General features: G+C 40.4%; 1 protein-coding gene across 8 annotated transcripts in view; it reads left to right on the forward strand.

The window, feature by feature from the left end:
• DYNC1I1 (dynein cytoplasmic 1 intermediate chain 1) overlaps nucleotides 1–22,374 on the forward strand; it is a 231,435-nt gene that overhangs the window by 8,416 nt on the left and 200,645 nt on the right. Inside the window, exons 2-3 of one of the 8 annotated variants that reach the window (XM_088150610.1) lie at nucleotides 3,460–3,543; nucleotides 18,517–18,612. The exons of 1 other annotated variant lie outside the window; for it this stretch is intronic. The gene's annotated coding sequence lies outside the window, so the exon portion shown is untranslated. Of the gene's footprint in view, nucleotides 1–3,459; nucleotides 3,544–10,345; nucleotides 13,207–18,516; nucleotides 18,613–22,374 lie in introns of those variants that run through there. 6 more of the 8 variants (XM_088150607.1, XM_088150609.1, XM_088150615.1 and 3 more) reach the window with 6 other exon arrangements.

Below are 22,374 nucleotides of genomic sequence, written 5' to 3' on the forward strand. Positions count from 1 at the left end.
CTCTAAATTCATCACTCACAAAATCTGTTATTAACAGTACAGCAGAAAACATATTGACCATCCATGCCTATATTTGTGTAGTTTAGGATGTATGGTTTTGTTCAGAGATTTACTGTATCTGTTTCTTGTCTAATAGATTATGAATACCATTAATAATTTCCAGTTTTCCTTTGTTTATGGTCTGGATGTCCTGCTCTTTTCTTCGTTGTACTTTTCTTGCTGTTTTTTCACTGTTCTTATTTGATTGCAAGGTGTTTGGAAGGTACGTACATGCCTTTTTGCATAATTCTGCAGTCTCTTGGCCTTTGGTAAGATAAGACATAACAATGGAAGAGTATCAGGCATACATACAATCAAGGCTGTTTATAAAGTTGGGGAAAGAACAACTTTAACAAAGGAAATAAATGTTTTAAATGTACAAGTGGAATTTTTAAGGCTAATGTCTCCTAGAATACAAATCACTTGAAAATACAGGTAGTCCCCAGTTTAAGAACAAGTTCTGTTCCCAAGGTCTGTCCTTAAGTCAAATTTGTATGTAAGCTGGAACAGTATTATTGTATAATACTGTATAAATATTGCATAATTCATTCAAACCATGGTGTATTTAACTCAAATCATTGTGTATTTAACTTGAATTTTGCTACAATAGGCTCCGTTCTTAACTATGGTCATCCTTAAACCAGGTGTTTTTAACCCAAGAACTACCTGTACTGGGACTTTTAGACTTCAAAATATTAAGGAAATATTCTTCAGCTACATCTGCCTATTGCTTTGATGTTCAGTTTGATCCAAAGCTGCAAATTTAACACAATGGTGATTTTGTGTATTGTGTGATTGGTTGTTGTGCCTGCATATATGTACATTTTGATGCTTCATCTTTGTACACATAAATTTAATTTAACTTTTTATCCATACACAGACACACATACATACATATGTCCAGTAAAAACTTGCCCACGGACACAAAAGCAATTGCCAAGATAGAATAGATAGCAATAGAAAGTTGGCATGGCACACCAGCAGTGGAACTGCTGCAGTGCCCTCCCAACTGAACACCTGGAAAGCTGCTGCTGAAGTGTCCCAATCCAGACAGAATTTTCTTAAACCAGGTTAGAGTCCAACCAGCATCAGCACAGGAGAGCAGCAGCTTAAGGGTACAGTGCAGAGATGCTGTTAATTAGGGCAGCAGGGTGCTTTTCTTTTTAAAGTACATCAGTTTCCAAAAACAATTTTGTCTTGCTCTCTCTCCTCATGTAGTAACCTGGATGGAAAGTTATTTTTATTATGTGCAAATTAGACTGCAATATGAGCTAATGTAACTTTATGGATGTTTATACAGTCTTTGTGACCTCTAGCAATTTTAGTACTTGTCACATCTGAGTCAAATGAATCATCTGACACAGATTTGAATCAGCATCCCAGAATGCATGCCTTCTATAATAATTGAATCATTTTCGATTTCTTCTACCACTTCCATCTCTTCCCCTTTTATGTGATGTGTATCAAATTTTAATAATAATTCATTTATTTATGAACATTAATTTTACAGCCACATTTTTGTTAAGCTAGTATGGCACATGTTAATACAGCAGCAGTCAAGCTGTGTAAAACTGAAGATCAAGTTGTTTCTTGTGAAAGTAATAACGCAGAAACAAACTACATGTATACCCATTCTTTTTCATTCTAATATCATATGTTCAATATGGATTGATTCTCTGCTATAGCATGCCACGTGCATAGTACCCTTATGCTAAACTATGATTTTCACCTTTCCAGCCCCCAAATTTGCATTTATTGCTAAGAAAAAGATTTATAAACTATGCTACATTAAAAGATGTGCTACAAATTCTTGGCAATAGCTTTACAGGGTTGAAATTCTAGGACCTTCTTGGAGTTGTGGCCAGTGACAGATTTTGTAAGCATCACAAATTCTATGTACTGACACATAAAGCCTGGATGAACTACTAGTAGGATTAATATAAGGCCGCAGTGGCATGGCATGGCACCAGTCCTATAATACTGCATCAGTACAGCCAATGTAACAGTGCTGCCTCAACTTTGTTTTAGGACAACCTTGTGCTCATGTTTCAGGGATATTTTAATAATTGGCTTTGAAAGAATTTTTTTTTTTTTTTTTTGGATAGGAAGCATTTTGCTTGGCTGTTGTTGCATCAAGCCAATCTTTATTTCACTGCAGCTGCATATATCTATAGGAATCATATGCCTGTAATTCACCAAGCTATTTTCTGTACCTGAAGAGCAAGGGTCCTATTACTTTGAAAGCAGAACCTGCATAGTTTGTTCTTTCAAGTGGCCTAATAGTACATATGTATCTCAGTTAATTATATTCTATGTTCTATTTTTGATCTTTCACAATGCTAGCAAAGGCAAACAAGTGAGAAAGCCGCTGCCTCTTAGGGCAGCTCATCTTCAGTCAAGCAAGATAAGTGTAAACAGATATGTCTTCCATTAGGAGAAAAGCTAATAAAGCCAAATGGCATGGAATCCCAAATATAAGCTCGAACAGACTAAAATATGATGCCTTGGAGTGCTTTGTCAGCAATGTCTTCATTCCTCTTCAAAAGGTGATATCAAGAATATGCCTCTGAGAGTCATAGGAAAGCAGCAGATGATGCTGGGTTAAGACAATGCTTTTTGAAAAAGGAACCTGATGCAAGATGTTTCAGATCTGGAGACAAAATTACTGTGTTTGGGGCATGCATATCTTGATTAGACTAATGTGAAAGTTTAAGCAAACAATTTACAAAGTGCTATTTCTTTTGGAAAGCACTTTTTTCTTCCTGCCTCTCTCACAAAATTCAAATCTGAAAATCTGATTTGGTAAATAGCTTCCTCAGCCTCCATAGTACCTCTTTTAGATAGTGATATCATATTTTGTTTTATGTAATATCCCTTTAAAAAATTTTTTAAAGAAATGTTGCTATGGCTGTAATAATTCTCAAAATATAATGGGTGAATACTGCAGAAGTAATCTAAACTGAAATGGTAATTATAGGGCGATCAATCTGTGGTGCGTAACGAGCCGCCACCAGTAGTTAACATTCTGGACATGATACCACAAAGTCATCTGAAATCATTTAATGTTATATGTAACATTGGCACAAAATACTATATAAAGAAAACTACTTGCTTGAAATCATTACCCTGTAGATGCCACAGAATACGCAGCCTACATTTTTCTGCTTTTTTTCTGCTTTTATGCTACCCCCATTCCAGTTAATGTTTCTAGTGCCCAAAGCAAGCCAAATAATTTTGGCATATTACATTTAAAAAAAAAATCCACAAGCATCTCAGCAACTCTGGCAGGAAAAATACAAAGTGAATAACTAACAATTTGCTGCCCATCCAAAATCTGCTGCTAAAATTGGCTGCTTCACTCAGTCTAATGTTAGAACCAGGCAGAATAGCTTACTGTATGTATTATAATCTCTTTGCCAGGATATACAGTACATGTGAAGAGGAATTAGTACAACCATTTCTACTTTGATGTCATCTAGAGAGAGAAAAGAGAGAGAGATTCCAGTAAGTAAGAAAATAAATAATAATATACAATTATGCAGAAAGGTAAATTAATTTTGTTTAAGTAAAAAATCATTCTGAAACACTTATAATGACATGCCACAGTAATTAGGATTTTCTCAGTTACATATAGCCTATAGACCAAATTATCATTTGGAATGATAAGGTCTTGGGTTGAATACTGTCACAAAGTATGGCTGCCCCTTAGGGCATGGTCTATCCAAAAGCAACCATTTACCAAAAGGAAAGCTGCCTTTAGACCAGGGTTTCTCAACCTTGGCCACTTGAAGATGTGGGGACTTCAACTTCCCCAGCCAGCCATGCTGAATTCTGGAAGTTGAAGTCCACACATTTTAAAGTTTCCAAGGTTGAGGAACACTGCTATAGACAATTATCTGAAATGAAATTGTTTTTGTATAACTCAACAGTGATATCATAGGGCCCAAAATCCAATCATGATACCCCATTTATTTCAACCAGTTCTGTTGAATGGGCAGTTGGAGGCAAAGGAGAAGGAAAATGGTGACAGCAGTGGCATTTTGGACATTGCAGGCAAAACCAATGGTGGCTGCCTCATTCTTGTAAGAATCCTGGGAAAGTGGAATTGCTGCCTGAGGAAAGGTTAGGTAAATAAATGCAAGTAAATGTTTGTATGTATAATACCTGCACACTACTCTGGTATGGTTGAGTCATTCATGTTTACATACATATATGGCTTCGTGCAAATCTCTCTAACCCTTTTGAGGCAGCGGGGACATTTGGAATGATAAGGTCTTGGGTTGAATACTGTCACAAAGTATGGCTGCCCCTTAGGGCATGGTCTATCCAAAAGCAACCATTTACCAAAAGGAAAGCTGCCTTTAGACCAGGGTTTCTCAACCTTGGCCACTTGAAGATGTGGGGACTTCAACTCCCAGAATTCCCCAGCCAGCATGCTGGCTGGGGAATTCTGGGAGTTGAAGTCCCCACATCTTCAAGTGGCCAAAGTTGAGAAACACTGCTTTAGACCTACACCCTGTCCCAGATTCTCAATATTACCCAATTTTGTAATCTTCAAAACAAAGCACTGATTATTGCCCACCACAGTTTTTTCTAGGAATGCCTCAAAGGTCTATGTGGGACCCAGAGGGATTCTTAAAAACAAATATTTCCAGGAATATTTATTCCACAGCATGATAGCTTCCCTTTGAGGTTTAATTGAAGACACAAACTCTAAGCTATATGTCCTTTTAAAATAAAAGAATAAAACAATTTTAAAAAGCAGATGGGTCATAAAACATGATGACTTCTGGCTACCTTATTGGAGACCTAGGTCTTAATGTAAAGGTAGAGAACCTCTATACCAAGCAGCATTTATGCAGTGCTGAATGCAACCCAAGACTATATAACAGACATTTGGCAGCATGTATTCTTCTAAAAAAAAAAAAAGCTTTTACATCCAGATTTAACTCCCCAGCATGATAGAAATGTTGGCCTTCTGCAGCCCATTAACAGGTCTGGAGGCTGAGTTCCACTGCTCCCCACCTGAAAGGTTACTATATCTGTCCTGTAAAACTCTGGAGAACCACTAGATGACAATAAAGATATCCATCCATCCATCCATCCATCCATCCATCCATCCATCCATCCATCCAAGCAGAGGCCAAGAAGATAAACGCCCTATTCTCCAAAGAACCATTCAAGGTGTACTCCCAACTGCAGTGCAACAACAGAGTAACAGCAGAGCCACCATCAGCAGAAACTGAACAGTACCGGAAGAACATATGGGAGAAAGAGAAGACATATAACACCAATGCAAGGTCGCTGCAGGACCTGAAAGCAGACCACAGCAATCTCCCAGAACAGGAACCAGTCACCATCACAGTAACAGACATCCAACAGTGAGTCAAGAACATGAAGAGCTGGATAGCACCTGGCCCAGACATGATCCACACCTTATGGCTAAAGAAACTAACAGCAGTCCATGAACGCCTAGCAGCACAGATGATCCAGCTGCAAGCAGCAGGCTCCCACCCAAACTGATTAACACAAGGAAGGACAGCGCTGATCATAGAAGACCCTCACAAGGGAACAGCACCATCCAACTACCGGCCAATAACCTGCCTCCCCACAACATGGAAAGTCCTATCAGGCATCCTAGCCACCAAGCTACAAGACCATATGGGCCAGTACATGAGCACAGCTCAGAAGGGCATTGGGAACAAAACCAGAGGCTCAAAATACCAGTTGCTCATAGATAGAGCAGTCGCCCGAGACTCATGGTTGAGGCAGACCAATCTGAGCACAGCCTGGATTGACTACAGGAAAGCCTATGACTCACTGCCACACACATGGATCTGTGAATGCCTGGCACTATACAAAGTCAACAGGAATTCTATACAAATTCCTCAAGAATTCAGTGGGACTGTGGAAGACAACACTGGAAGTCAAGTCAAGATAGCTCGCACAAGTGGCCATCAAGTGCGGCATATACCAAGTTGATGCACTGTCCCTACTGCTGTTCTGCATAGGTTTAAACCCCCTCAGCCATATAATCACAAGAACTGGATATGGGTACAAGTTCAAGAGTGGAATCACCATCATCCACCTCCTCTACATGGATGACATCAAGCTATATGCTAAGAGTGAACAAGACATTGACTCACTGATCCACCTGACATAGATCTACAGTGAGGACATTGGGATGTCATTGGGACTGGAGAAGTGTGGCCGGATGATAGTAAAGAGAGGGAAGGTAGTTAAGACTGATGGGGTGGAACTACTATGGCAGACACAGAGACCATCTACAAGTAACTTGGTATCCCACAGTCACATGGGAACCACAATGAGGAGGCAAGGAAGACAGCAACACCCAAGTATCACCAAAGGATAAGACAGGTCCTGAAGAGCCAGCTCAATGGGAAGAACAAGATCCACGCCATCAACACATATGCTCTGCCAGTCATCAGATACCCTGCCAGTACAGTGAGCTGGCCAAAGGATATGGAAGCTGTTGATGTGAAGACCCGGAAGCTCTTCACAATGTACAGAGGTTTCCACCCCAAGTCCAACACCCAGAGATTGTACACCAGCTGCAAAGAGGGTGGGTGAGGTCTGATGAGTGTCAAAGCCACTGTCCTGGATGAAACCCAGAGCATCCAGGAGTACATCAGTAAGATGGCACCCAAAGATGAGCTGCCATGGCAAGACAAGCCCCTGCATGGGATGTACCATCAACAGATAGCTGAGGTGGCTGACATTGGGAAATCCTACCCGTGGCTGGAAAGGGCTGGACTAAAAGACAGCACTGAGGCACTAATAGCAGCACAAGAACAGGCATTAAGCACCAGATCCATAGAAGCAGAGGTCTACCACACTAGATAGGACCCAAGGTGCAGGTTGTACAAAGAGGCCTCAGAGACAGTCCAACACATAGTGGCAGGGTGTAAGATGCAGGCAGGAACAGCATATACTGAACAGCACAACCAAGTAGCTGGCATTGTGTACAGGAACACCTGCACAGTATATGGGCTAGACCCTCCCAAATCCAGATGGGAGATTCCACAGAAGGTCATGGAGAATAACAGGGCTAAGATCCTGTGAGACTTCCAGATCCAGACAGACAGGTAGGTACTGGCCAATCAACCAGACATCATGGTAGTAGACAAGGACCAGAAGACAGCAGTGGTGATAGATGTAGCAATGCCAAGTAACAGCAACATCAGGAAGGAGTATGAGAAGCTGGAGAAGTACCAGGGCCTGAAGGAAGAACTAGAGAGGATGTGGAAAGTAAAGGCCAAAGTGGTCCCAGTGGTGGTAGGAGCACTCTGGACTGTGACTCCTAAGCTGAGACAGTGGCTCCAACAGATCCCAGGAACAACAACAGAGCTCTCTGTCCAGAAGAGTGCAGTGCTAGGAACAGCTAAGATACTGGGTAGAACCCTCAAACTCCCAGGCCTCTGGTAGAGGGCCCAAGATTGAAATAACTCTAATCACATACCACCCATGGGGTGAGAGGGGGATTTTTTTTTATCACTCTGCTGCCATCCATGGTCATCTGAAGTTTAGCAGGCAAATATTTTTGTCTTCATAGGAGCTTGGCAACTAGCTCAAAAACTGGGATCCTTCACTTAATGTACAACCTATAGTAACCTATATCTCAGGATTGTTGTGAGAAGCAAGTTCACTGAACTATTCTGAGAAGTGGAAACCCCTTTTCTATACCAATAAGCATACAGACAGAAGAGCTACTGAAGGGAAGCATAATAGATTGTTTATTTAGACTTTATGGGATTGATCTTAGGTTCCTGCTTCTTCCCTTGCTCCCCAAAAGAACGTTTGTACTTCTGCAAAGTGTTAGGTTTATCTTGACTGCTGACAGCTCATGCTTGAATGGGGATAGTACCACATTTACAGCATGACCATCAGAAATAATAGAAGGAAGGATTCATCACAAAAGCATGGCTGCACTTAAGACAGCTGAGCTTATTGCTGACGTCAATGAGATCAGTGTTTTTAGCATACTGAGAAGTAATGACGGAGCTGAATCCTCACATTTCAGAACTGGTAAGATTGCCACAATGTGTGACAGTTCTAGTGGTGAGGGTGTTACATTTTTTAGATACTGAGCTGTTAGGTAAAGGGTGGGTGGCTTTTTTGGAGAGGGGCATCATTAAAATTCTCTTCCTTTCTTGGTCCATAGCATAGCTTTCCTGGCTTCCCCAGCTTCTCCAGATGTGTGCAAGCTAAAACTCCCTTAATGCTGACTCATCCTAGTTTTCTGAGACATCTGGAAAGCACTAGGGAGGAAAAGACTGTTCTAGCATATAAGACTTTCTGTGTGAAAGGTTGCAGCCATTATGGATGCCATAGTTAAGCTACTAGAACATGATATTTAGCTAATGTAACAGGTGCCTCTCTTGTGTTTCCCTGGTACGCCAACTGCTATCTACAAATCAGTGGAGCATCTCCGTCTGGAATAAAATAATTATGTTTGTACTTGCAGAATTAAAGCAGTCTGCAAACACTGAATGTAGCTGTCAGTCTTATTAAAATCTGTGGGATCTGCTTCCAGATAAAGTGGTAGCCTTTATAAGTGATCCATGGTTGCTTGTTGAACTGGCTTTATGCAGGCAATGGTAATAAGTTTACTATACTGGATTGCAAAGCATGGTTGTCTGAACACAGGCCTATAACAAAATTGTTCCTAATTCAAGGGAAAGAGGGAAAAATTCCAGGCTTAAAATGCCTTGATTAATTGTTTGTGAATTGCTGTATTAAACTTCTTCAGTAATCTTGCTGCTAATTTATACAGAGCTATATACGCAGAATTTTGTCTTTATTATGAAGCGCTTCTTATCTCCTCAAGTCATTCCAGGGACAGTACTACTGGATAGTACTACAGATCCATAGTACAGTGTAACTCAACTCTTGCTGAATCAAAATAAGTGCTTGCTGGAATAGTGGTATGTCCGCTTCCTGTTGCTGTCCTTGCTGACTAACAAAATGTATTCTCTTTGTTATTAATGTGATAGGGCAGGGTTTCTCAATCTTGGCCGCTTTTACATGTATGGACTTCAACTCCCAGAATTCCCCAGCCAGTAAGGCTAGCTGGGGAATTCTGGGAGTTGAAGTCCACACATCTAAAAGCTGCCAAGGTTGAGAAACACTGTGATAGGGAATATTATTTTCAGAGTTGCCAACTGGCTGTTAGATAGCCAATAGCATAAACTTCCCTCTCCTGTTGCCTAAGTTACAGGTTTGGGTTCTACCATTCATTAGTCAAAGCTGAGTTTGGTACTTGAGTGTACTTCCCCAAAGGGGGAGAAGCTAAGCACAGTATAGTTTCCACATGGTGGCTTTGTGGTGGATTGGGAAAGAAAAAAATGTTATTTTCTAGAATATAAAAGTCTAGCATAAATGTGCTTAAAATATGGGCTAGGAACAATATAAGAATGGCTTAGTGTGATCATGGGAAACTTGGGGCTGCTGCAGCATTTTGGCTCTGATGTCAATGAGAAGTGAGGAAAAGGTTTCCCTTTGAAGGAATACATTACAGTTTACTTACAAATAGAGGGAAGAAAACAATCTGAATATTCTTAGAAGACAGCAGTCATTAGATCAGTAGGGAGACTTAGACCTCTGATTCTTCTAGTTTTAGATGATTACTCTTTTTTCCTTTTCAAAATGCTGCTGTATCTTTATACATATCATACCCGTATCCACATGACTCTCAGATGGAGGGGTCACCTTCATGAAATTCTGATGACTAATAATTGGAAGATCTCCAAATATCTGTTGACCATAAGTTAAAGATATCTTCTTCACCCTGTTCAGGCCCATTAATATTTAAACTCCCTAATCAAGTCTGGAGCAGTATTTTATTTCTCCACATGTTTATGCTCTGGTCCTTTTCTTGTTTCTAAAACACTGGAATGAAGCAATATGCATCTAAAAGGAAATGGTCTGTGTCATGCCCTTCTCTGGTATCTATGATTTGTCCCAGAAGGGATGATTCCATTGATACCAATAGGAGCTTTCATTTTGAGCTTTCATTTTGAGGTGAATTATTTATTGGCTTTATTAGCTACCCAATCCCATTGCAATTCTGGGTGGTATACAATGTAGCTACAAAATAATATATCATAAATAATATTTAAAAAATGACATCAAGCAAAATAACACTATTGCCATTAAATAAGTCATCTCCACAGGGGTCTACCACATATTCTCCTTGGGGCAAAACCCAGGTTTTAAGGACTTGCTTAAATAAGAGCAGGATGGGGGGGTCACATGAATCTCTGGAGGGATATCATTCAAGAGCAAATGCTACAACAGAGAAGGTCTGCATCCTTAGCCCCATCAAGTGGCACTTTTTAATTGATGGGATCGAGAATGTGCCAATATTGTTAGATCTTATAGGACAGGCAATAACCAAAGGAGATAGACAGTCCCTCAGGGGCTTCCATGAAGACTTTACAGGTGACAACCAGCACCTTGAATTATACCCAGAAGCTTACTGATAACCAGTGCAACTCATGAATCAGAGGTGTTAGGTGGACATGCCATGGCATACTTGTAACTGCCCATAGCACTACATTGGGGACCAGCTGCAGCTTCCAAGTGGTCTTCGAGGGCAATCCCATGTAGCTCCAGTCCAAGTGTGAGGTGATGGAAGTAGGAATGACTGTCTTAAGGGACTCCCAATCTAGATAGGGTACAGTTGGTGCACACAAGATGGATTTGTATTTCTGGCCACAATTGCCCCCTGCTCCTTTGGTAGGAGTGTGAGACTAATTCATGGTGCTGTTTTTGATCTTTAAAGCCCTTCATGGTATGGGGCCAGGTTATCTGAGGCACCACCTCTCTCAGATTACATCTGCCCATCCCATCAGATCCGGTGGAAAAGATATGCTGCGGGTCCCATCTGCCACTTGGCGGGACCCAGGAGATGGGCCTTTTCTGCCATAGTGCCTGCCATATGGAACATCATCCTCCCAAAAGTGAGGTCGGTTCCATCCCTGTTAATTTTCTGGAACTCCCTCAAAACCTGGTTATGCCATCAGGCCTGGGGGCCCCAAGGGACTGGTAAGTTGCTGAGGTAGCTCCATTGTTGTTAATATCTGCTGCTCTCTCTTTGCCTTTTAATTATAATTTGTTAATTCTCTGGATTGTTAACTGTTTTTTATATTACTGTTTTATAGTTTTTATTGTAAGCCACCCAGAGTCATGTTTTTTGTGAGACGGGCAACCATATAAATATAATAAATAAATAAAGACCCCCAAATTACACACAGTCCTGAAGAGGAAAGTACATCTCTGGATCTGGGTGGTCCAAAGCCCCATAGTTACTTGGTCTTGTCAGGGCTGAGCTTGAGCCTGTTTCTCCCCAGATACCGTCAGCCTTCAGTCATTGTCAGCCCTCCGAGGTAAACCAGACAGGAAACATGATCAGATGAGCTAATTCTACTTTATTGTAAGGCTACATTAACAGAATCTTGCAAATCTGAAAGTATAAATCTCCCACCCTCCCTATTTACTGCCTAAGTGGGTCCTTCCTAAGTTTGAATGTTACTCTGTCGTGGATTCCTTTCTCTTTTATCTGATCATTCCCTAGGCAGCATCTCCCCCACCCCCCGCCTTCCAAGGTCAATCTCACATTCCATCACAGTCACTGATGCAAGACCTTGAGAGCTTCATCTGGTTGGCCTGGGGTCGAGATGTACAGCTGGGTATCTGACCCCAAACTAATAGATGACCTCCCTCTATGGCCTTATGTAGATGTTAAATTAGAGGGGTGAGATCATTGAGTCCTGAATCTCGACATGTCAGGGGACTCTGGTTTGATCTCCTAGCACCACCTATACTGACTGGATGCAAGGAGAAAGAAAAAGAATCACTGGAACACCATGCCTCCCACTCTTAATCCCTGCAGACAGTTCATGGTTGATGGTATCAAAAGATCAAGGAGTACCATGATGACTGCACTACGCACATTCTGGTTATACCAAAGGAGCATTAGTCATCATCAAATGCAACCAATGCCATCTCAATATTGTGTTCCTATCTGAAAGCTCACTGAAAAGGGTCTATATAATCCATATCTTCCAGAGCTTCCTGAAACTGTAATCTGACTATCTTTTCAATAACCTTTCCCCAAAAGGGAAAATTGAGGTCTGGGAGAGCTGCTTGAGGAAAGGATGTACCACTGCTTCCTTTAAGGCTGGCAGTACCACACCGTCTCTCAGTGAAGTAGGTGCTACTGCAAGGACCCACAGGAGTAAGGAAAAAGTAAGGAGTTCCAACTGAAGATGAGGACCCTGGAGTTGGGATCCTCCATACTCCCATTTTGATCCCCAACTTACCCATGGCATATTGTTATTGTATAGAAAATTACACAGTGACTAATAATCTGATCAATGGCATATTTAACCTATATTACTTCAGCTGACTAACTCCAATGAACTCTGAGGTGTAAAGGTTTGAACTCAGCTATTCATGGGCCAGAGTAACAGTAATTTTCAATCCCCATCACCAAAGTCGTTGCTACTTAAATAGAAACACTTTACATTGTTTTTGAAATATCACTATGTCACTGTCACATTTTAGGAGGTAAAAGATGTCCTGTGTACATCTCTCCTGCACTACTATTAAGCACATTTAGATCCACCCCTTGGCTTGTTGTTGGAGATGTTTAGAGCAGCAACAGAGATAATAATACACTGTATTGCTCATTGTCTTATCTAGTTTCCAACCAAGCAAGCTGTGGCCAGTTTTGCTATATATAGAAATAATGGGACCTTAGATTATTTCAATTTGCGGACGTAAGAAAACTGTTTCCATGATACACACTGCTGTAAACCATTAAAAAATCCCTCACATAAGCAATGTAGAGCCTTTCTTTGTGTGTATAAGAAACACATAGACATACACATAATGAGTAGTGATTGCAAATGATACTGGGGTGACTTGGACAGACTTATAATGGTAAAACTTGATTCTCACTATCTTCTTAACATAGTTGATTCAACTTACTGGCATTTAATCATGTCAGATTCATCCACTAATCATTGGGTTTGACTGGATCCATCTTATCTTGGACTAGCATGGAGTTTTTTCATGCTGTACCAAACCTTTGGGTGTTATGTTACATTTCTTATTTGGCTAAGAAGAGATGGCAAATATTTTGTAAGTATCATTGTCAACTGCCCCATATACAGTATCTATTAGTGGATTATATGAGACTTAAGTGAAATAATATTGGTGTTATATCACAATGTTCTGCCATTTAATATTCTGTTTATGGCTGAAAAGATCAGCAAAGTATAATTTACACTATTTATTTTAAATGAGATAATCTCTTATGAAACTCAAAACAACCAGAAAGGCAATGTTGCTATGGAAAGTAAGTAAATAAATAAAAAAATTAAAAATCTAAAATTTGTATAATTACATCCATATTAAAAGAATACCTTCACTAAACCATTAGAGATCACAGAAATATGCAGGCTTTCAAATTTTGCAGATATTTGAAAAGATGAGAAAGAGCACAAATAAAGAAAGAAAGAGAGAGAGAAAGAGAGAACGGGAGAGAGAGAGAGAGAAAGAAAGAAAGAGAAAGAAAGAAAGAAAAAGAAAGAAAGAAAGAGAAAGAAAGAAAGAAAGAAAGAAAGAAAGAAAGAAAGAAAGAAAGAAAGAAAGAAAGAAAGAAAGAAAGAAAGAAAGAAAGAAAGAAAGAAAGAAAGAAAGAAAGAAAGAAAGAAAGAAAGAAAGAAAGAAAGAAAGAAAGAAAGAAAAGGTCTGGCTTGATGGTTTTTGATTATTCCAGTTATCTGTAAAACTGTTAGAATTAAGGAATGGTCCATGATTCCCTGGTTTTGAAAATATAAAATGCAGATGTTATTCAAGTGTGTCTTTTTCTTGGACAAAACAACAAAGTAAACAAAAAAATTCAACAGTACTTTGATAGATGAAAACAGAAGCCAATACAGATTTGACTCTTTATATATTAATGAAGGTAGAGATAATTTTAAGTAGCATATGCATCTTTCTGACTGTAATATGGAGAGGTAAACTGAATGGTGTAAACTAGATTTTAGATTTAATTATATTTCCTTTTTTATCTCACGCCTTTTATTAGCTTGACTTACTAGTTCTTATGCTTTTTCTGCACTCTGCATAATATTGTTTATCAAGAAGGGAATAGTGTGAGGGTTATATATGCATGTTTGAAAGCAGACAAATATCAAATGTTTTATATATGTTATAATAAAGCCTATTAAATGTCTATTATTTGCATATATGGGCTTCTTGCATTTCATAGCACTGCTTTGAAGTAAAGTGCTCCAAAGCTGATTCTGCTAATCATTCAGTAAGATGCTTCATTGTCTTTTGATAATAAATATAAGACTTGATTTAGCTGAATAACTCTAGTTTTGGATAAAATAGCAGAAGGGAACTTAATATTGTTGAAGTCTATTTTGTTCTGCCAAAAAAGAGACTTTTAGCATAAGCAGGTATCATTGTGCAATTAACTTATGCTAGATCTCTTTCTTGGCATTGTAGGAAATATTTGGACTTGTATGAAAAGACTGAAAGGAATAATTTTAAGTATTATGAAGTTTAGAGGAAAAGCTTTGGGGGTTGGTTAGGTGTTGACTTGGAAAACTACAAGGCATTGCCAGTTTTGTGGTCTAATAGAGGAAATAATATTTTAGAGAAACCTCACTTTCTTCAAGCTGTTGAGTCTCCAATATTATGTTTGTGTAATCCCAAATCACTTTATTGCAAGTGTCAGCTTAATTATACAAGAATCTTCATGCCAGGATCACCAGTTCTACTCCAGTTATAACCCTACCTCCCTGTTCAGAAGCATTAAATTTCCTCTTCATTTAAATGAAGACAAGAAACTGAATTGCATATTATTTCATAGTGATATATATTTATTATGATGCATGCAAACAAGTTGGATAATTGTTCTTTAGCACCAGGCAACTAATTTGTTCCAACAAGATATTGAATTGTTGTTCCACTGCCATCTAGTGGCACAACATCCTAGGCTATCATGCTTATTGTTTTGTTTCTACTAGATTATAAATGTTAATCTAAACATTTCATTTCATTGAAAGTGTTGTAGCCCAATGATATGCTTTGAACATTTGAATGCATGATATAAATATATCTCATACACACACACATCCTTCTCATCCATTGTTTTGTTGCCATGAATTGGAGAATGTTTTTCTAATGATCAGATGAATTCATTTTACTCGCTCCTGTAGTCATATGTCCAAAGCATTTAGAGACAGCTTTCTGAAAAATTGGGGAAGGGGAAAGTAGCACGTTAAATCAAGGGGAACAAACCCAAGATGTATTATATTGCATGATATTTATTTATGTAAAATATGGATAATCCATCCTGTATCAACTTGCTGAGAGCAGAATATAATCAATTAAGATGATAAAACACAATGAATCAATAAAGGATGATAAAAAATAAGTGAAATATAGATTGATCTATCATTGAGACTGAAGGGCTCTATTGCCCAACTCATTATTGCTAGTGCACTTCCTTTAAAATCAGTGAAATTTATAACATAAAATAAATAGAGAAATAAACAGGTTTAACTTTGTAGTCAGCAGTCGCTGCCCATCCAGGAATTTATTCTCAGGAGATATTTAAAAGTACATCTACATGTCCCCTTGAGGATGCCTGGCTGACAGCTCTTAAATAACATGACTGCATGATACTACCTTCCTCTTATCCCTGTCCATAGCTGAGACCAACTAATTTTGTGTTTTTCTGAACCAAAGTTGAAGTGGTGCTTTCCATCTTCTCCCCAAACAAGTTGTTGTTTGCATGATGTGTAATTTTGGTGATGAATGAGCAGATGACATGAAGGGGTTTGGTAGAACATGACCAGCTCCTATTGGATGCCTGCAGCTGGTGAGGACATTCCTCTTCCTCTCTAGTCTCCATTGTGGGTACTGTGCAACCTAGGACAGCATGAGTCATATTTCCCCTTCCAGATCCCCCATGTGGAGGATCATCCCTGCACCAAGTGGTGAGAGTCATATTAGCAGCTTGTGTGCAGTGATGGCAGTGACTGAACTAGAAGATCCCTCTCATTTCAGCCAGATGCTTGCAATTTGCTAACATACCACACAGAATGAAACGAGAACATCCTCTTGGTTTAGCCACTGCCATCCAACCAGTAGCTGCAGTGTTTGCATAATAAACCAGGAGACATGTAGGCAAGTCATACAAGATATGGGCTTCCCAGTAAAGCAGGAGTGGAAAGTCTTTTCTGGTATATAGGGAATCTGCCTAGTGCCTAATCCATGGGAGTGAGGTGACAGAGGACTACCTCCATCAGCCCATGCTCATGGAACAGGGGATGGAGGAGATCCTGAAGATGGGAGGGGGTTCCAGGAGGGGAAAACATTTCCATTGTTTTCAAAACATTATTTTGAAGCTCCCTCCAACTCAGTTTCTGACAGACAGCTAAACCAATCTCTTGCCATCTACCAGAACTTGCCCAGCGTCAGCCCAGTCCATGTTGGTGTGGGTGACTGGTGGATGTGTTTCTTGCTGACACATGGATCCATCAATCACTGCACCTTAACTTGCCCTGCAATAAACTGTTAGGACAGAACTATTCACCATCCTTATAAAGAAAGCAGCTAGGGCGTTCTTTAATACATGCTAGGATCTCATGTACTTCAGGCACCTAAGAGTGCTCAGGAGGATGAAGTTTGGTATGGTGATGCTGAATAATATTATGCCCTGCATTGTATAATAAAACATTCCCTGACTTACAGCACCTCCCATTTATTGTTAAGTAAGAACCACACTTGCAGATATTCTTAAACTGCAAAGGGGGGGGCCTGCGCCTGATCATTTGTGTTGCACCGACAGCTAATTAGCTATTGTGTGTCTCTCTCTTTTTTTTCCCCCAGGAGCTTTTAAACAATTTCCCTCCTATGCCAGCAACTTGACAGGAAGTTAAGAAAGGACACTTATGAGGCCTAGAAACATTAGAAAGCTCCAGGCAGCTGACAGGCAATTATTCCTAATAAGGTGTTATGAAAACCACAGCACAGCAGGTGCAGTGAGGAGGAAGAGACAATCTCCTGCTGGGTTTGCATGGAGATCAAAAGGAAAGTTAATGGATATGAATAGAAAGACCCCTGGCATTGGCATAAAAAATTAGAAAGCATCAGAAAATGGACTATCCTTAACACTGGTTGCAACATTTTGTTAAAGGAGAGGTGCCTGGGGTTAGAGTCTGGGGGGAAGTTGTACGCCTCACCCTAATTTTAGTTAGGGGAGGTGCAGCAAGCTTCTGATCTATATATCCATTGACAGCTGTTGCTGTTTTCAGTTCTGCGCTGCAGGCTGATGATAGCCTGTGTGTAAATTCATGTCCATTTATATTTTGCTCTTGCAAAGGTTTTAAATGCCACTCTTATTTTATTTATTTATTTATCCATTCACTTGTAATATTTGTAAATGCTGCAAATATTTGTAGTATTTGTAAACTTCCCCAATCATTCTGACTCAAGGCAGTGTATAACAAAGCAGTTAGGATCCTCAGCAGGCCATCTCAAGCAGAGTCGCATTTCCTTATTTTAGCCTGGTGCTATGCCACATAGAGCTTTATAGCACAGCACTTTGAATTGGGCCCAGAAACCTACATCCATAGTGATTAACCTGGTACCATAAGACAAGGACAAACCCTGACTTCCAGTCCTGGCTTATTAAGAGACTAACAAGTTACAACTGCTGAAGAATAAATAATCCATAGAAGAAACTTCCAGGAAGGGTTGCTGCTGGCATACAAGGTGCCCTTGTCCAAAATTCCACTTAATTTTCCCCCAAAACCTGCTTCCAGATTGGGAAAGGCTGCAATAGGTGGCCAGGCCAATCTCGCACAACATCCTAAAAGCTGATTATAAAAGCCAGGAGATACAGGGCAGAAAACGGAATAGAGGTGGTGATAAAAGGGCAAATTTGTATGGCCCCCTTATCACAACATAAATAGATCATAGACACCTGTCTTTATGATGCAGTCTTTGTTTCATCCCCAGACAAGGCATTTTAAAGTAGTGTTCTCCCTCTTCTGACACAATTTGGATCAAGGATAGGATCTAACAGACTTCATCAAATATGTGGTTGATAATACTGGGAGAGGTTGGGATCTGCCCACTTCCTATTGGTCACTTTAGGCTGCTGTGGATTGGCCTCCTGGTCATTGGCTTGGGATTGCAGGAGAAACTGGATACTCGGCTTCCACAGAGGCCTCTGCCTGTATAATGCCTGACTGAAGCTTTCCAAAGTGCCTATCAGGCCTCATATGGGCTCCTTATATAACTGGGTTTAGTGCTTTTCAAAGAGAGGTACTGCAGATCTGTGTTTCAAAATAGCAGGAATCACTTTTGCTTGAGAGAGTGTTCGATCTCTGCTGCATAGATTGATCTATGATTTTCATTTCCTAGTCTGATCTACCTTGGAGGACTGACACCTCCAAGGATACGGCTGAGGTACATCAATATGTGGATGACATCCAACTCTATTTCTCCTTTTCATCTAACGTAAGTGAGGCGGTTGGTGTTCTGAACCAATAACACATTGGATGAGGGCCAAAAAAATGAGACTTAATCCAGACAAGACAGAGATACTATTGCATCTGTCTATTGGGTGATGCATCTGTCCAGCTAAGTGGTGCCTTGCCTGTCCTGAATGGATCTGCACTTGGCCTAAATGATCAGATTTGTGGTTTGGATGTGCTCCTAGATCCATCACTGCCACAAGAGGGCCAGATGGCACAACATCATTTGCTGGCCTTGTTGCTGAGGCAGAATGAGGGACTAGCAATTTGGGCAGCACAATTTATATTGGCAGACTTTTCTGCCAACTCACAAACTGAAGCACAGCATTTTAATACAGCTATCTGTTGGTGTCCACAGTTTGCTGCAAGGTATTAATACAGATGCAATATCTCTTTAAAATGAGCAAGATATTAACACTGCCATCTAGTGACTCCTTCCCCAGAACTGTAGTGTAGGAAGGAACTTGTCCCATAGACACATCACCTTGGTAAGAAAGATGCTCTGATTTAGATAACTAATGTTTGAAAGGCTGTCCTCTTCACCAGTAGGTAATCCACTCCAATTTAGCTTTGATTAACTTTTTATGCATACAATAACAACCTTAATTCTTTCTATCTTTATTAATATATAGACTTTATTAATATATAGAGAGAGCCAGTTTTGTGTAGTAGTTAGGCACCAGGCTAGAAACTGGGAGACTGTGAGTTCTAGTCTTGCCTTAGGCACGAAGCCAGCTGGGAGACCTTGGGCTGGTCACTCTCAGACCTAGGAAGCAGGCAATGGCAAACCTTCTGAAATCTTGCAAAGAAAACTGCAGGGACTTGTCCAGGCAATCGCCAGGAGTCAACACTGACGTGAAGGAATAAAATAAAATAATAAAATATACAATAAATAAAATAAATTAATAAAATAAAATAAAATAAAATAAAATAAAATAAAATAAAACTGCTTAGCTGATGTCTCATTTCTTTTCTACCAGTCAAAGGATCTGTATTATCTTGCAGAAACCTGGCCTACATTTAGGATTTTTATTTCCAGAAAAGGAAGATCTACAAATATTTGTTTGCTTCTTTCCACTGTTTGGAAAAGCACTTATCACAACCATACACTATTGTGTACCTGGTAAAACCCAATTTGTATGTCTGAAATTCCACTATCCCTGCATCTACAGTAGTGTTTATTTAGCGACTGCAATTCTGTCATTAAGCAAAATGGTCACTAGGTGAAGCCGCAACTGTGTTTATGATCTTACTTCAGCTTTCCTTTGCTTTACAGACCCGCAAAGGTAATAAATACGAGGATTGGTCACAAAGTTGCTTTTTCATCACTGTTGTAACTGCAAATGGTCACTAAATGAGGCAGTTGTTAAACAAGGAGTACCTGTAACTGAAATAACTTCCATGTGGTGAAGAGTTCTGGAAACTTGAAAAGCTGTATAGTAATTCTTTACAACTAAATACCTAATAAATGTATTGTCTTGAAGGATTCTGATTATTTTTCTCTTCATGATCGATATTTGTTTTCTAAAGGTTTATGGTCATGAAAAGGTGATATTCCTGTCCTTGGTAACCTGATCTTCTTTCCAGCTTTCAGCTTGGAGAGAAAAGAGCTGGGCTTTGCTTTGCCATAAGGTTTTTGGCATGTTTGTGGTACCTGGATATAGCAGCAAATTTTTGGCATGTCATGGTGCTCATCCTTTGGAATATCATTCCCCCAGAGATTAGATTGGCCTTGAGCCTATTGGCCTTTCATAAGGCCTTATGAACTTGGTTTTGTCACCAGACCTGGAGATCAGGAGGCATGGCTAAGCCTGTACATTGGTTATGATGATTTGCGATGAATGAGTCTGTTTTATCCTGGCTGCTGTTTCTATGTGTGTTGTTTTTCTGTTGTTTCTGTTTTTATATTTTCTTTTAATGTTGTTAGCTACCCAGAGTCATGAATTTGAGAGGAGCAACCATATAAATTGAAATAAATAAATAAATAAATAAATAAATATATAAATAAATAAATAAATACAGTGTCATCAGAATTCCTAGACTACTTCTGCAGAGCTGAAACTTAGGATCTAGAAATCACAGTACCCAAACAAGCTCCTCTTCCCATCCAAGGCATTTGGAACAAATTAGGGATCCTCCTTATTCTGCTCCAAGATTTGGAGGATTTCTGATGGCTATTGATGATTAACCATGGTGAGCATGGGAAGCAGAATTGTGGAATCTTAACTTTATCCCTTCTGCATCTTCCAATGCCTGATATTATAGAGCTTCCCAATAAGGAATGAATAGAAGAGGAAGTACAGGTAGTCCTTGATTTACGATGGCAATTGGGACTGGAATTTCCATTGCTAAGCAATGTGGTCATAAAATGCAACCACATTGCTTAGCGATGGCAATTCCTGCAGTCCTGGTTGCTGTTGTTAACTAAATCCCATGGTCAGTAGATGAGGCAACTTGCTGCCAGCTTCCCACAACCAAAGTCAGTGGGGAAGCTGGCAGGAAGTTGCAAGTCCCAGGCCCATAGGCAGGTAAGTGGTTGCTGCTGGGTGGGGGAGGGAGCAAGGGGAGGGTGTGTGGGGCTGCAGGGGAGGGCTGGGGGAGGGGTGAAAGAGTGCGAGGGGGCGCACGAGAAGCGCCATGTGGGTTGGAGAGGTTGCATTAAGGTGAGAGGGAGTGTGCAAGAGGTGTGGCATGGGTCGGGGAGGGTGCGAGGGGCATGTGAGAGGTGTGTGGGTTGGGGAAGGTCAGAGACAGTGTATGAGGATGTGACCGGATGTGCGAGGGGACCACCGCGGGTCAGGAAGGGGATGCGAGGGGGTGCATGAGAGGCGCAGCATGGGTTGGGGAGGATGTGCAACAGTGTGAGGTGGTGCACGAGAAATGCAGGTCAGGGAGGGCCAGGGAAGGTACGCAAGGGTACGAGGGGGTATGTGAGAGGTGCAGTGCAGGACGGGGAGGGTGTGAGAGGCACTGCATGGGTCAGGGATGGTGCGGGTCAAGGAGGTGCACAGGGGTGTGTGAGTGGCTGACATGAGTGCAGAGGGGCTGGGGCAGGGTGCATGGGTGGGGGAGATTTACCCCAGCAACTTGCAACCTTCCCTGCTGGCTTCCCCATTGACTTTCTGGAAGGTTGTAAATGGTGATCACATGATCGTGGGGCACTTGGCAAACGGTCCTAAGTGCAAATGGGTCGTCAAGCACCCAGATTTTGATCACGTGACCGTGGATGTCCTGGGAAGCCCATTCTATGTTATCTAAATTTCTGCACCTATCTGCAAGAAAGAGGAGGATCACAAGCAAAACAGTTTAAAGCATGTAGATGATATTAAGAGTTTCACAAGAATACACAGATCCATTGTGGTGTGGTTATGAAATGGGGCTTTTTCACACAATATGCCCAAAGACGTTATAGGATATCTGTAAAGTTATAAACAATTTGGACGTAGGCTCTAAAGGAGCACATTTAAATAAATGATCCTAATTGAAACTTAAGATTTGTGAGAGAGACTTTAAGATCTGACTGGCAGATGCAAAGAAGTGGCCTTTTTTGGTGGTGGTTCAGGTAGTTTGAGAAGCATTCAACAAAAACAAGAGAAAAAAAAAGAAGCTCCAAAAATACTTTAAACAAAGGTACTGATTTAAGAACGGTTTGGGATGCAAGTAAAGCTTTTACCAGAGGTTATATCATACAACATAATAGTGAATTCAAAAAGAAGAGGAAAGAGAAAACACAAGCTATTTTGGA

Source organism: Python bivittatus, unplaced genomic scaffold (genome assembly GCF_059951505.1).
Source record: "Python bivittatus isolate LINGU-HERP-01145 unplaced genomic scaffold, Pbiv_v1 ctg000610_np1212, whole genome shotgun sequence".
In the NCBI taxonomy this organism is placed as follows: domain Eukaryota; kingdom Metazoa; phylum Chordata; class Lepidosauria; order Squamata; family Pythonidae; genus Python; species Python bivittatus.